Genomic DNA, 14,356 nt, shown 5'->3' with positions numbered 1-14,356 from the left:
CTCTGGTGTGGCTTTGTGAGGCATCCGCTCCTCAGCAGGTGTCTCGACACAGACACAGGCTCCATCAGAGGCCACGGAGCGGCCATGCTCCCACCAGCAATAGGATTCCAAATGCTCCTGTAATTTATATGGCAGTTTTCATTACTTCCCTTCTCCAAAGACTTGTTCAATAAATTACCAGTTTATGAATTCCAAAGTGCTCTGCACAGCCCTGAACAAAAGAGAAGGGGAAAAAAAAATACTGCTCAGACCAGCTCTAATGGCATAGCTTTTCATCCTGGAAAGAAAGCTATTACTAAAATGACATCCCCTCTCCCCCATGCGGATAACACTGCTTTCATGAGCTAGAGGATAGCAACGCCCTCGCTGTTACTGTAGTGCCCAGAAGTACCAACTAAGCTCAGGGTATGGGAGCCCCTTGTTACCAAAAGTGCCACACAGACATTGCACAGTGACCTTCCTTGAAGAGACGCGACATCCAAGAGCACGGAGGGAAGGTCTTAAGGTTAAGCGAGGAGTAAAGCCCCATTTCCTAGCACTTTGGTCCAGCCACAAACCCATGACTTTTCCCATTTCCGTGGGCTGGATTGCCTTTACCAACATTACCCTCATCCATGGACACCCTGTCCTTCCCCCAGCAGTTCTGTTAACTGTGAGGGTGGAGGGCACCCCTTGGATCAGCCCCCAAGCAGTGCGAGGTTTGTGTCTCTCTCCATAGCTGTTCCCCAACGAGAGACTTGGCACATTCCTTAAAGCACATCTGAGAACTGCAAGTGGCAGAGTGAGACATGAGCAGAAGAAACAGGGATGGATACATTCATCAGCAGAACATGACAAGTCAGAGATGATCAGCAAGGGATTGGGAAAGCTGCTGGCTTGGAGATGGATGGATGGCAGCAAGGTGGAGGTGGCCTGCTAGACATGCCAAGAGGAGACTCCAGCCAGAGCTGTGGTTTGCCCAATTTTTAACACCATCCCTACCTTTGCCTCTGGCCTCATTTCCCCCCCAGGCTCAAATGCAGCTCCTGTGATGCAGACAGGAGACTCCATGGATGGATGTTACTGATGCTGGGCACCCATGAGCACCACACTCCTGCACAGCAGCCAGGAGCAGGGAGGGAAGGCAGGCAAGATGCTGAGCAGAGAGAAAACCCCCGCAGTGCTCCAGAGCCTTTCCACTCTGCCAGGCAGCAAGCGGGGAGATGGGGGGGGAATAAGTAAAAATAAATCAATAACCACCACCCATTGTGTCTCCATCTGCCATTGATTTATGACCCTGCTGAAAAGCCTTGTTGTCCACAATTATTGGGCAGTCAGCTCCTATTTGCCACTGTTTCCTCAATCCTCCTTTCTACCCACCTCCCCAGCAAAGCCCATCCTGCCACGTGCTGGTGCGCAGGGCTCTGGCAGCTCCTCAGGCAGCTGACGGCCAAGTCCCACCTGTGCCTGGTCCCATGGTGGGATGGTGATTGCTTGTCAGGCCCAGGTCTGATCCTCTAAGGGCTTTGGATGGCAGCTGGAATCCAGATGTGTGAGCAGGGAAGCGGGTGCCTTTGACACAGAGCAACAAGGAGGAAAAGAGCAGTCAGGTGGACTGCAAGTAAAGCCAACCAGAAAATTACATTTTGCCCTGAGCTGCTGAAAATTCCACTTTATCTCACAAGAAACCAAAAGCTGAGCACAAGATGATTTCCTTTCTAGCCTTCTTGACAGCCTTCCCAGCTCGATTTTGCTCTTTTGGCCATTTCTATCATATGTCACACATTGACCCAGTAGGTCAGATTGATCCAGTCAACCAAGCTTTGCGAGAGCAAGAGCCTGCTGGGAGAGTTCCCCCAGATATGTGCTTCATTATAGCAGTGATTCCTCGGGGCTGGAAAAAGGCTGCGTCAGAAAATAATCAAACATTCTAAGAGACAGCAGCCTGGTGCTCCCATCCGCAGAGCGCAGCCCTGACATCTCCACTGCCCCACTCCAAACCAGGGGCACCTCTGCTGGATTACAGAGCGCTGTCTAATTCCAGTCCCCTGCCCAGGCTGTGCCCACCTCCAGCCCCTTCATACAGAGATAAACAGCTCTGGAAACTGAAGAATTAACATTGCCTCCCCAAGGCCAAGCTCAGCTTTTGCAAGGGGACCCTGTGCAAGCAGCCAGGGTTTGGATGGGGAGACAAAGGGTAGCTCAGGGCAAGCCCTAAGGACCAGCCCCTACAGTGGTGGTTGCTCACAGGCAATGATGTTGGGCTGTAGTACAATGCAAGCAGTGATGGTCTTCTCCAAAGATCTGCTGGAAACCAACGCTGTGAAGGAGGCACACGTAGGGGACAGGTGAATAACCCAAAGGGATGAGAGGAAGAAAAAAAAAGTGGTCTGAGCAACCAGGTTGGGGTAATCATCCTTAGAGGAACTGCTGGGAATATGGAGATCAAGCTGTGACCTCTTCATGCAGCAAACCCCCTCTTTGGGAGATGAAGCGGCAGTTCTTTCTGGGCCACTTCCATAGCTCTGGTCTATAGGAGAGTCTGGAAAGCAAATGCTGCTTGGGGCCACAGAGCAGACAGAGACAGATATGAGAGCTGGCAGGTTCATGTTCACCTGAACCTACGAGGCAATGATTATTTAGACTTGGTTTTGGTGAGAAAGGGAGGTATTATGGAAGGGCTGATTGCAGAAACGAGCTCTGTATCAAATACTTCAACCTAAATCAATCTGCGATAAAGTGAATGAACAAATGAAAATAAGCCTGCAACTGAGGACCTTGATTTCAAGCAGAGTGGACATTGGGGAACAAAAGAATTGGTCAGTGAAGTCCTGGACGTGGAGAGGGGTCACAGTCACAAACATGCAGAACACCTGGAATTGCATCCAGCCAACAGGTATTAGAGCTAAAAAAGAAAAAAAAAAAAATGCCAAACAAGCAAGAAGAAGGGAAACTAAAAATAAAAGCATGCAAGAAAGAGCTTACGAAGTAATGGGCAGTCACTTGAAGAAAGGTGTTAGGAAGAAGCAGAGGCCCTGCACAGACTGGGAGAGAGGAGTCCTGGAATGAAGGTCATGGAGGCCACCAAGGTTTCAAAGTGCATCAAGTCAGAGTCATACCTTGCAAAACAAAGGTATTGAAACAAATAGCTGGTTATAAAGCCTCAGAAGATTCCTGGCTTAAGGAGAGAAAGAACAAGGGTTGTTATACGAAGAGAGTAAGGCAAAGATTAAAGGATAACTCAGGGCACACACCAGCACTACTTGACCTCTGTTTTAAACCAGGGTGAGGTTGCCTGTGGATGTAAGGGACATGAGGAAATGGAAACGGGAGTGAGCGATTCCCTGGAGTGGTGAAGAACAGGCACAAGGGAAAGCATTTCTGCTAGCAATTATTTTTATTACATCAAGATAAAGTATTATTGGTTTGGCATACGGCACATGTGGGGGCTGTATTTAAATACAAGACACAGGCCCATTAATCTGATCTCGTAGAGGATGAGGCTTCGCAGCAGATTCAGACAGCAAGGCTAATTGAAAGTAAGTAAACAACATTAGGAGGGTTTAGCAAGGAGAGATCACACCAGACTAAGTGGATTACCACATCGCCTTTGTCTGCAGGATCAGCTGTTCTCATCCACCTGCTACAGGAATACATAGAAGAAATCCCATGGGCTGGGACAGAGGCAAAGCAGGGAGACAGTAACAGCAAGGCAGAGGAGATAAACTTCACTAACCTGACATCAGACACATCTCAAATGCAGCTTCAGAACATCTGCAGAGGGGAACCACTCCATGACCACAGCAGCACCAGAGGACCGTTGCCTCCATGTAGAAATCTTCCTTATTTGATCATTAAAATAGAATTCTCTTAATCTGCCTAAGGCATACAGCGAGACCAAGCCTGCTGAACACTTTGAACAGAACCCTGATTCCCCAGGGGAAAATTCAGATGAGATTCATTGAAAAATAGAAAGATGAGATATTGTATTGCAAGATTTCAAGATTTGAGTACCCTAGAAGTGGAATCAAATTGTAGCACGACAGCATGAGGTATAAGGCCAGGTACTTGGATTACAATTGTTCCCTGCATTTTTGCCAGTCCCTCAGAAAGAGGGCCAGGCTGATCTGAGGAGGATCTCAACTCTGCCATATGGCTGTGAATGAGCCTAGTGTAGCCTGCATACACAAAGGGGAGAAGCACATCCCACCGGTAGAGTAAGGAGTGATGCTGCTGTAGAGACACAGCCTGGGATATGGCCACCAATGTTCAGGAGGCTGTGAGGAGGGAGCCTTTGTTAGCAAAATGAAAGCCAAGAGGGGATATCACTGTCACCTATAAATACATCAGGATCTAAATACACAGAAGGGAGAAAAGCTGATGAAGCCAGAAGACAATGTTGGCATGAGGACAAATTGGGCAGAAACCGGCTGTGAATAATTGTAGAAGGAAATGTCCAGCTGTTTCCATGATCCTTGGTATTGTGAAGGATTTACATGAGGAGCCAGCCCATGGAGGGGCCTGGGAGATGATATGTCCATGATGCCAAAGGACTGAAGCAGATGTCCCAGGCTGCTCTCCAGTCTTCCTTCTCCAGAAGGTGCCAGCTTTCTCCCATAGTACTCCCTGGTCTCAGGGTGGAGGAGGACCTGTTACCATCTAATACTGCAAGTCCTATCCACAGACGTTCTCTGCATGCAAAACCTAACCAGATCATCTGCTTTCTGGGGAGATTTTTGTGTGCTTTTATCTAGGGAAAGAGTGAGAAGATGGGACGGGCAGGGTGGGGGTCAGCAGTCACTGAGATTTAAGGCAGCAGATGCTCTCCCCAAAGCAAAGGGGGAGTTTGGCAGCAAGAACAGTTGGTTGTCACACAAAATCCCCTGGTGCCTCTCTGGCACACAGGCCCTAAGCTCCCAGCCCTGACCCAGCAGACAAGCTGCACGCTTGCTCCTCTAGTCCCCAACACTCCTAAAGGGATTAGAAGGGTAAACCCAGCACTTCCTGGGCCAGAAAGAGCAGGGACTGTTTGTGAACAAGGCTGAATACTCCTGGCATGGGGCATGAGCACAAGTTCCTCCTTTCTCCCCTGCTCTCATCCTCACCACCCCTCTGGGTCCTCATCTTCCCTTATACCTGCTCCAATCTGATCCTCAAGGAGCCACACTGCTAACAGCCCTGCATCAAAACAGATTTCATGGTCTGAGAAAAGTTGTCTTCAGACCAACCAAAGAGTGCCTGAAGCACCCATAAATGCTGAGCAATTTTGGATCGTGTTCTATGCCCACAGTTACTCAGCGGTGGGGGCTGCCCAGGAGCACATCCACAGTAACAGCACTCCAGATATTGGCTGCTGCCACTGAGACTTCAGCCAAGTGGATGAGAACAAGTCAGGAGGCGTTTCTCCCCCATGTTGACCCTTCCTGAGATGTCTGTCTGATAGAGCTCAGCACCTGCTGCCGTGCATCCACCTATCAGAGCAGGAGAATGCTGCACACCAAGCAGACCAATAATTATGGATGAGACTCAGACTGGCATCAGGGGGTGAGGAAAGCCTGAGCAGTTTGTGCTCTGCACAGAGCAAAGAGGGCAATTAAACACAGGTCTGCCTTGCAGTCCTTTCTCTGCCTGACTTCTGCTGTCCCAGCCTTCAGTGACTCCTTGCTACACGTCAAAGGCATCCAAGTATTGTTTGGTCAAGCGCTGAGCCTTCAGGTTGGCTTTCTTGAACACCCCTCTCACAGGTCTGATGGTCCAACCAAGGTCACCTGCTTCTTGCTTCCCCATGTGCACCCACTCGCACCTCTGCACCCTCACCATGGCTGGAGAGGAGCATCTCCTGCACGCTTGTGCCTTGCTGTGGGCCTATGCAGAGCTTTTGAGCAGGGGTGCAGCTCCGTGAAAAAAAAACGTCTGCACGGCTTCTACCCCCACTCCACACTCCTGCTCCATCACTATGGAAACCCAGCGGTGGGAGACAAGTTGCTTGGCAACACAAACACCCAGCTGGACCACGCTGCTGACCCCAGGTACAGGGACCCTGGAGTGGGTTTGGTGCTCGCAGTGACGCTTTCCATATGAAGAGGCTGAAGCAAGGAAGGGGGTGTTGGGAGAGCGATCCCAGGCCCTGGAAGGTGATGGAGCAAGCAACTTCCACTGATGCTATGGTGGTGTCTCTCCAGGGATGCTCTGTCCATCTGGGACTGGCACTGATTCCCTCCCTAAGCCCGAGAGCTGCTCCTCCGCAGGCAGCAGGGAGGCAGTTGCATCAATGCACCACCTCACCAATGCAATCTGGTGATGACTTCAACAGCCACCCTGAACCAATCCCACTGATGCTTCAGGTTCCCTTTGCACCCCAGGCAGTTAGAGACAGGGTGTATCACAGCCTTTGTTGCCTCTGCCTCCTCCTTCCCTGGTCTCAAAAGGACAGCCCACCTCCCCGAGTTCTCACATCCACCAGGCACAGAAAAGTTCTCCAGGAGAAAATGCAGGACCCGGGAAGAACCAAGCACTGAGCAACCCCATTAAAGCTGATAATGAAGGGAACTGCAAGATGCGTATCCTTCAGCACACAGTCTAATCTCAACCCAATGAAATACAAGAAGGAAGATGACACAGGCAAGAGAAGTTAGCATTTGCAAAAGCTGTCCAAAGCAGCAGACTATCTGAGATTGCCAAGAGAACAGATAAAAGCAGTCATTACAACCCACCAATGTGCTCGATAGAAAACAAAGATACAGCCAGAAGATCAAGACACACAATCACATACAGAGTCACCTGCAGCCCCCAGCAAAGGCTTTGCAATAGGTGTTGGTTGCATCATGCAAAGTTAGTGACAGTCGTGAATATCACCCAAAGAAGGACAGAGAAAGTAATTTTGCATGAGCATGCACAAAGGTACAGAGTGTACAGCACATGCAGCTGCAGAACTTCTAGCAACATCAACTCTGAGGCCCTTTTGGCTCTGGTACAAGGCAAAAAAAATACAAACAAATAAAAGTGTGACAAAGCATGCATAGCTCTTACTCAGGTCAGCATAAAGGCAGGGAAATGCAGAGCTGTCTAACCCTAAATGCAGGGTTCAAGCAAAACTGCATCTCAAACAGAACAAGGAAAGAAAAAGAAGATCTGCCACCACAGGCAGCAGGAAATGAAAGCAAGGTTAAATGTTCATATCTAAAAATATAAACCAACAAGATGAATGCCAGGGAGCAGGTACGGCCAGCACACGGGGAACAGTGGCGCACAGGGACCCAGCAGGTACATGGGAGCCAGTCAGGACCCCTGGTACTGCCCAAGGGCATCCCAGGGCGACTGCCCTGTCAAGGCTGAGCTGCAGCTGCTCACTGTGGCCAGAGTCCACAAGTCACCAAAACTGGGATGTTTCCTACAGCTACCAAAAGGCTGGTTCCGCTGGGCTAGCCTAGGGGCTACCAGAGAGAAGCTGCTATTGCAAACCATGGACAACAGACCATTTCCAAACTTGCTGCAAAGAGAAGGAATTACTGGCCAGACAACAAGTGTGTCCCAGCTCTGGTCCTTCTCCAAGCTCCTTCTCCCATGGGAGCAAAAGGCGCATCCAGCTGCCCACTCAACACCTCTGCAGTCTGGAGTTTCTCTTGCCTGACCTCACCCTGGATGCATGCACAGATGTGAAATCAGAGATCACCATCCCCAGGGACGCATCCCTGACACATCTCCAGCTTCTTCATTGCCAAGTCTGCCACAGCTGATCTTAAAAGCTGAAATGGATTGCAGGCCTGGTGCCGAAACTCTTGGAGCAGTTGGAGGAGGGGAGAAGGTAAATGTGTGCTCCAGCTTTGCAGCAAATTATACAGAGGCTTCTTCAGAGAAAGCAATCAGGTTGAATTGCACAACTCGAGTGACAGGCTCCTCCGGCTGCGAGAGACAGTAGAACAAAGGGGAAAAAGGATTCACCCCAGAGTCTGGATTGATATTGAACAGAGGAGGAAAGAAAGAGCAAGGCCAACATAGCCGAGAGTGCTGGGAGGTATAAAACACCAGCAGAGACTTTCAGCATGGTGTGGTATGGCAGAGATGTTATTGGCCCCTAAAATGAAAGCATAAATACATAGGGTTGAGATGGCTGCATAAGCATGAAGCACCACAGAGAAGAGCCAAGACCCTCTGCTCATCTGTAACCCATGCAGGAGGGGAGATCACAGCAGGCAGATGAACTGCTTTGACACCAAGGAAACCATGACCAGTGCACAGCTCATCATTGCCAGGATTTTTTTCCCCAAAACAACTTCCACCCGAGCACAGGTTCACCAGCATCACCATGAGTCACATCATGATACTGCTCTCCAGGTGCAACATTACCAATGGACTAATCCCAGCAAGCAGACACCAAGGAAAAAAAACGCAGAACATAGAGCTGGTGCATTACTTAAGGCCACTGGTCTGGCTCACAAACTGGCCAGTGGCAAACCACAGCAGGTAACAAATTGGTTCTCCAGATCCATCCCATGAAAGACCTGGCTGGGCTGTTACTGCTGCCAAGTACAAGCCACCAGCAAAACCAAGCAGTTCCATGGAAAACCAGAGCAATCCTGTGAGGAGCATTTCCCAGAAGACTCCCTGTCTGCACTCCTTGGGCAGCTACGGGCATACAAAGTGAACCAGCAGAATGGGCAAGGAAAGGACAGCAGCAACAGTCAGCAGTTCACACCAGTTTCCCCCCCAGAAGCCACTCTATTAAGCCCTGGTGAGATGAGAAACGCCAGCTAAGGGAGGGGGTCAGCTCTCCTGGTGCCAATCCATCTCGCCCAGCTCTGCCAACACTGCCGCGAAGGCAGGAGCACGCAGGCAGATCCCCAGCAGGGTTTGCATCCACAGCACAGGAGCCAGTCTCACCCTGAAGAATGAATTTTAAGAGGCACAAGGACATACAATCACAATATTTTAAAGACATGAGAAGGCAGCATTGCTCCATGTGAGAGTACAGCAGTTTAACTAAGGCAGCTGTGCGTGCGGGGCTGGGAAAGGTTAAACCAGATTCCCTGGTGATCCGTCAATCCCACCCCAGTCAGCTTAGATCTGATTTTTAGGGACTGTCCCTGCGAAAGCAGAGAGGCCTCGATCCAATTCAACCCGTCATGCATGAACTGCAGTGTGGGAACACCACACTTGCAGAGAGCCTTCAGGGAACCCGGTATGAAGGGTCACCAGTGGGTGGGGCTTTTTGAGAAGAGCTGCTCCTATTTTATTTATTTGCTTCAGAAAAAGGCATTTTTTTTGTGGAGGTAAGCAGCTAACTGAGTTCAGGTTCTTCAGCTAATGAAGAAGTGAGCTGAATAATTAATTATTTGAAGATAAATTATTCATGGCCAGTTGTGATTCCAGTGTGGGAGCAGGGGGGCTCAGAGGGTTATTTAGTTATTTTCATCTTAAAAAAGAATAATGCATGTAAGGACCCCACCCAGCCGCCCCAAACCACGGCTGTGATGAGCGACGGGTGACAAGGGAACCAACCCCTTTGCACCCAGGGGAACGGGAACAGCTCGTTTCAACAATAAGTCGCCTTCCAGCATAAAGAGTTATCCAAAGTGAGCTGGCGTGAGACCCATGCATCAACTTGAGCCCAAAGAGGGATGCAGATGGAGTGAACGCTCTGCAGCCGTGTCAGGACTGTCCTCTGGGCCAGGTTTCCTCCTGCAGCCACCCCAAATATCCTCCAAATTCCACATTTATACATCACAAAGCAGAACCCTCCTTGTTCTCATTAGCCACAATAATAACGATGTTTATGACAGATAGAGCCGATTGCAGCTAACACACAGGGTTTTGTGGACACCTCTCTGCAGCACGGACCCAAGGCACCCACCGTTCTGAGAGGGGTCAGCACAGTCCTTGGCTTGCTCCAGCCCCCGGGCAGGCGTTCACGCTGACGCCAGAGCCCTTTGATTACTCACCGTTTGAAAGGACGATCTTTTGCCCTGTGCATGTACATATAAATAAATTGGCTTTTCTTGGTTCCCAGCAGCTCGTGATGGCAGCTGTCTGATTGAATGGGGGGATCATTTCATCCCATCACTGACACCGAGACCTTTTGTGCTCAATATTTGCTCCCTCTCGCAGGGCCTCCTTCCCAGCACACCAGCAGTTTTACCTTTTCCTCATCAAGTTATTAAATGACACTGAACCAAGAAAAGAACCTGTGGGCGATCCTCCTTTAATAACTGCATTGTGAAAGACATCAACGACCCACCCAGCAAACTAGGACCCTTTCAATTCTCTACGATAGACCTGAAGGAAACAAGAGGCCATGTGTTACTAAGCCAAACATTTTGAAGGAATCTTAATACACTCAAGTCTTAATGGCTCACAGCCACATAGATGCCTTCAGATCAGAGACCTGCCATAAAGACCACAGTTGGGTTTGACCCCACCACTGAGCCACAGCAACGTGAAGAGGTATTGAACAGCACAAGTCTGGAGCAAAAGCCTTATGAAGAGCAGCTGGAAACCGGGGTTGTTTAGCCTCGAGAAGAGGAGGCTGAGGGGAGACCTTATCGCTCTCTACAACTCACTAAAAAGAGGTTGTGGTGAGGTGGATGCTGGTTTCTTCTCTCAAGTAAGAAGTGACAGGGCAACAGGAAATGGCCTCAAATTGCGCCAAGGGAGGTTTAGATTGGATATTGGGAAAAATTTCTTCACTGAAGAGTGGTGAAGCCCTGGCAGAGGCTGCCCAGGGATGTGGGGGAGTCCCCATCCCTGGAAGAGTTCAAAAAATGCGCAGATGTGGCACTTCAGGACATGGTTTAGTCAGCATGGTGGTGGTGTTGATGGTTAGACTTGACAACCTTAGAGGTCTTTTCCAACCTTAATGATTCTATGACTCTATGATTATCCCCAGTGCCCGCTTCTTTACTGACAAGATTTTCTAATCTATTTCCCCATGACTTTATCTCACGCTGACCCAATTTCTTCCCAAAGAGTTGCAATGACACTGGGATCCCCCTCCAGCCCTGGGGACCCTTCCAGCTCTCGAGGATCTGGGTGGAGGAAGCAGCAGTTTGGTGAACTGCTCGGCTCCCTCCTTTAGGGTTCCATACTCAGGCTGACAAACATTAGATGCTCTCCAGGCTGCTGCACAGTCTCCTTTATTACAAATGGCAGGTTTTATGCGTCAGCCACAGCACTGTCTGTGGCGAGTACATTCTCCTGCCTTTCTTCTGTATTTAGAATATCTATGGAGCATTCCTACCTTTTCCACTCTGCTATTTACAATTTTACCACCTGTCTCTAACCACAGCACCATTTTTGACATACAAATAAATTTTCTTCTCTATTTAAGTGCTTTCTTATTGTCTTTGACCCTTCTGGTCATTCATAGTCCATTAGTTCCTTTGATTTCTTCCAACTGATACTTGTATTTTTAGGTAACGCATTCTTTTTTTAGCATTCACCAACACATTTTTTTTTTCTCCCTCCTCCCTACACCTGTGCACACTACTGAGGATGCAACAAAACCAGCCCAGTTTCACAACACTTGGAATATAACACACTTTGCTTACTGCCTCACCGTGCTGTCCTGGCAGACCCACACAGCAGGCAGAGGCTGTAATCAAATTATGTTCACTCCTACCTCGGGGAACCAGGAGTTTTCTACTTATTTTTCCCAGTCAGCAATTAATGTTCCTCTGTAAGTAGGGATGAAGTTTGTTAGCAGGTTGGACTGCGGAGGGTGCAGGCACCGCACTATGAAATCATCCATTATTTCAGTTCGGTTGGGGGCTGTTTTGTTCTTCAAGTCACAAAGTGTTCCTGAAGTCGCCCCTCTTTCTACCCCCGACTCCTGAATCATCTCCCTAAAGCTCACAAACAGATGGTTCAGCAATTTAGTCTGTTTGCCAGCAAAACCTCATAGTGTTTAAGCAGGCTCTCACCCATTCTCCAGCCTTTTAGATCCTCAGGCTCCTGCAAGTCAGCATCATCTGTGCCTCCACACACTAACAGAGGTCTTGCTCCTCACCAGCACCCCCTCCAGTTTTGCTGCCACAAGAGGGGTGTTACCCCTTCCTTTTAACACAAGGACAACCACGGGAAACCTTCCTTGCAAAGACCAAAGTGAGAAGCATCTAAAGTCAATGCTCCCACCTTGTTACGGAGGCTGCAAGCACTGGAAAGCAGCTACGCATCCAGAAGGCATCCCAGGCAGGGGTCTGAGATCAGCAAATAGGAAAAGCCACAAATACCAGGAGGCAGAGGAGAGAGAACGGAGGTGGTGGTGAGTGACAAGGGGCAGCATAGCGGCACAGGACTGGTGAGGAAGGCAAGCGTGAGCAGCAGCATCCCATAACAGATGTGGGCTTGCACTGCAGCAGCACTCCAGCGGCAAGGGCCAGCAATAAATCAACAACCCTGGCTCCCCGGGAAGCGGCTGCCAACACCAGCCACTGAAGCATTATTGCCCTGGAAGCACTTCAGAGAAGGAGGGGAAGAAAGGAGTACCACTGGAGATGAAAGCATGCAGTGCTTTGCACTTGCCCCTGCCAGACCGCCTGGAGGGGAGAAACACACTGTGGTCCAGCTTCCCTCACCCCAAAACACAACAGATAGGATGCTGAGAGTGGTCCCTCTACATCAGGAAGGGAAGGACGGCATGAGCAAGATACCCATTTCTCTTTCCCCCATGCAGTTATACACCTTTTCCAGGGAAAGAAGTTAAACTTCTTAATCACTCAGATGCACCAGGAGCAGTTTAGCTACTAATAAAGTACCTGAACATCCCATTGTTCCCATGTAGCTTGCTCACAATCCCACGATGTACTTTCAGATGAAGAAGGTCCAGAGACTTTCCAAAGGTCTCCAGAAAGCCAAGACAGAGCAGAGCGCGCATGGGGCTCCTCTAACTCCATCCAGGGTAAGGGCTCGAGTTCGGGACAGTCCTTCTGGATGTGAAAGCCACCAGTGACCCCACCAGGCCACTCAGGTACTGCAGTGCCTGCATTTGCCACCCCCCCACCCCTGCCCCGATGAAATGCTTAACCAAGAGGAGAAGAAAGTTAGCAGTTTTGGTCGTGGTTTCTTTTCTGTGCTTTAAGTGACTGAAGCACCAGCTGAGAAAGAGGCACTTGAAAGCAACTCGAGTCTGGTTAAAGCTGGTTATCCATCTCAATTTGCATAATGATTATGCAAATGGTGGTTTGCATAATGTTGCTATGAGCTACAATCACTTTAAGGTTTTATTATGTGACTAAACCACAGAGAAGCCATTGAGCAGCTGTCCAGGCCCCTGACTGCGGTTTGGACACCACCAGGCTCGTGTGCCAGAGATGCTGATAATTCCCCCCCATACCCACGGTTTTCAGCCCCCAGTAGGAGCCAAGCCTGACTTTGCAGCGGCCCTTCAGTGATCTCAGGCTTCACACTTCAAGAGGAGATGCAGGGCTGCAACTCACCTCTTGGCTTTAATTCCACAACCAAAACTGGGGGCGGTTTTGTGGCTGCCTTGTTGCACGCAGCCTGCACTAAAACCGTGAGTTCTTTCCCTCTTCCTTTTATGAGTCCTCCCGTGACAGTGAGGCAGACAGCCAAACCCTGCAAGAGGGGACTTCAGACTCTAGGACTGGTCCTCCCACCGCCCATCCATCATTATCCAGCAGCAGCAGATTTGAATTAGGTGTTTGGAGCAATTAAACTGATCCCCAGAGAGCTGCAGGGGCTTCATCCATGCCTCACAGCGAGACCCAAATCTAGGCAGATCCAGATATAGTCCTTACCTGGTAGGACAGAATCAGCTCTTGAGGTGCTTCCTAAGTCCTCTGTACACCACCCACACCCCAACTACCATGGGCTCCAGCACGCCACACTCAGCCTTGGGCTCTGCAAAGAACAACATCACACAGTTATTTCAGTGGGATGGCTCTGGGAGGAGCAAACACCAAAGCCACCCATGGGGTAAAGGCCTCCCTGTGGCACAAGGCACAGCTTTTCCTACAGGCAGGAGCACCGTAGCAGCAGATACCCCACAGCAGCCACCTCAGAAAAACCCAATTAAAGAAAATTGTTCCTAAGCTACCTTAAAGCAGTGAAGAAAGGGCAAATAAACGCACCCCCAAACCAAACAGCTTTGCAAACCTTTCCCATACAGAAGACAGGACACAGAATGACACCAAGCCTCCCTTAGCCAGTGCCCAGGCTTTTATACCTGCCCAGCCCTCAGCAGCCAGGGCAAGGAAGGCAGAGCATCCCACTGATTGACAGATGGTAGAGCCAACGAGCTCCTCCCCTGGCAGGGGGCTGCATTAGCTCTGTAGTCCTTGGGTCACCCTTGTAGTGGTGTTGGTGGCTGAGGGTGCCTTGGAGCCTGTCACCAAGAGCTATTCCCCACCCAATTAGTGTCCCA

At 49.7% G+C, this 14,356-nt stretch overlaps 1 long non-coding RNA gene across 1 annotated transcript; it reads right to left on the bottom strand.

Annotated features, from left to right (window-relative positions):
- Positions 1-3: 3 nt before the first annotated feature.
- Positions 4-13,837, bottom strand: LOC128854202 (uncharacterized). The gene is made up of 3 exons (XR_008453178.1): positions 13,731-13,837; positions 1,360-1,551; positions 4-211 (listed from the first exon to the last, which is right to left on the bottom strand). It is a non-coding gene; the product is annotated as an uncharacterized LOC128854202 (long non-coding RNA).
- Between the last annotated feature and the right edge of the window lie 519 nt (positions 13,838-14,356).

Source organism: Cuculus canorus, chromosome 20, assembly GCF_017976375.1.
Source record: "Cuculus canorus isolate bCucCan1 chromosome 20, bCucCan1.pri, whole genome shotgun sequence".
NCBI classification, from domain to species: domain Eukaryota; kingdom Metazoa; phylum Chordata; class Aves; order Cuculiformes; family Cuculidae; genus Cuculus; species Cuculus canorus.
The sequence above is the reverse complement of the archived record's forward strand: the minus strand, read 5'-3'. Positions and strand labels throughout refer to the sequence as shown.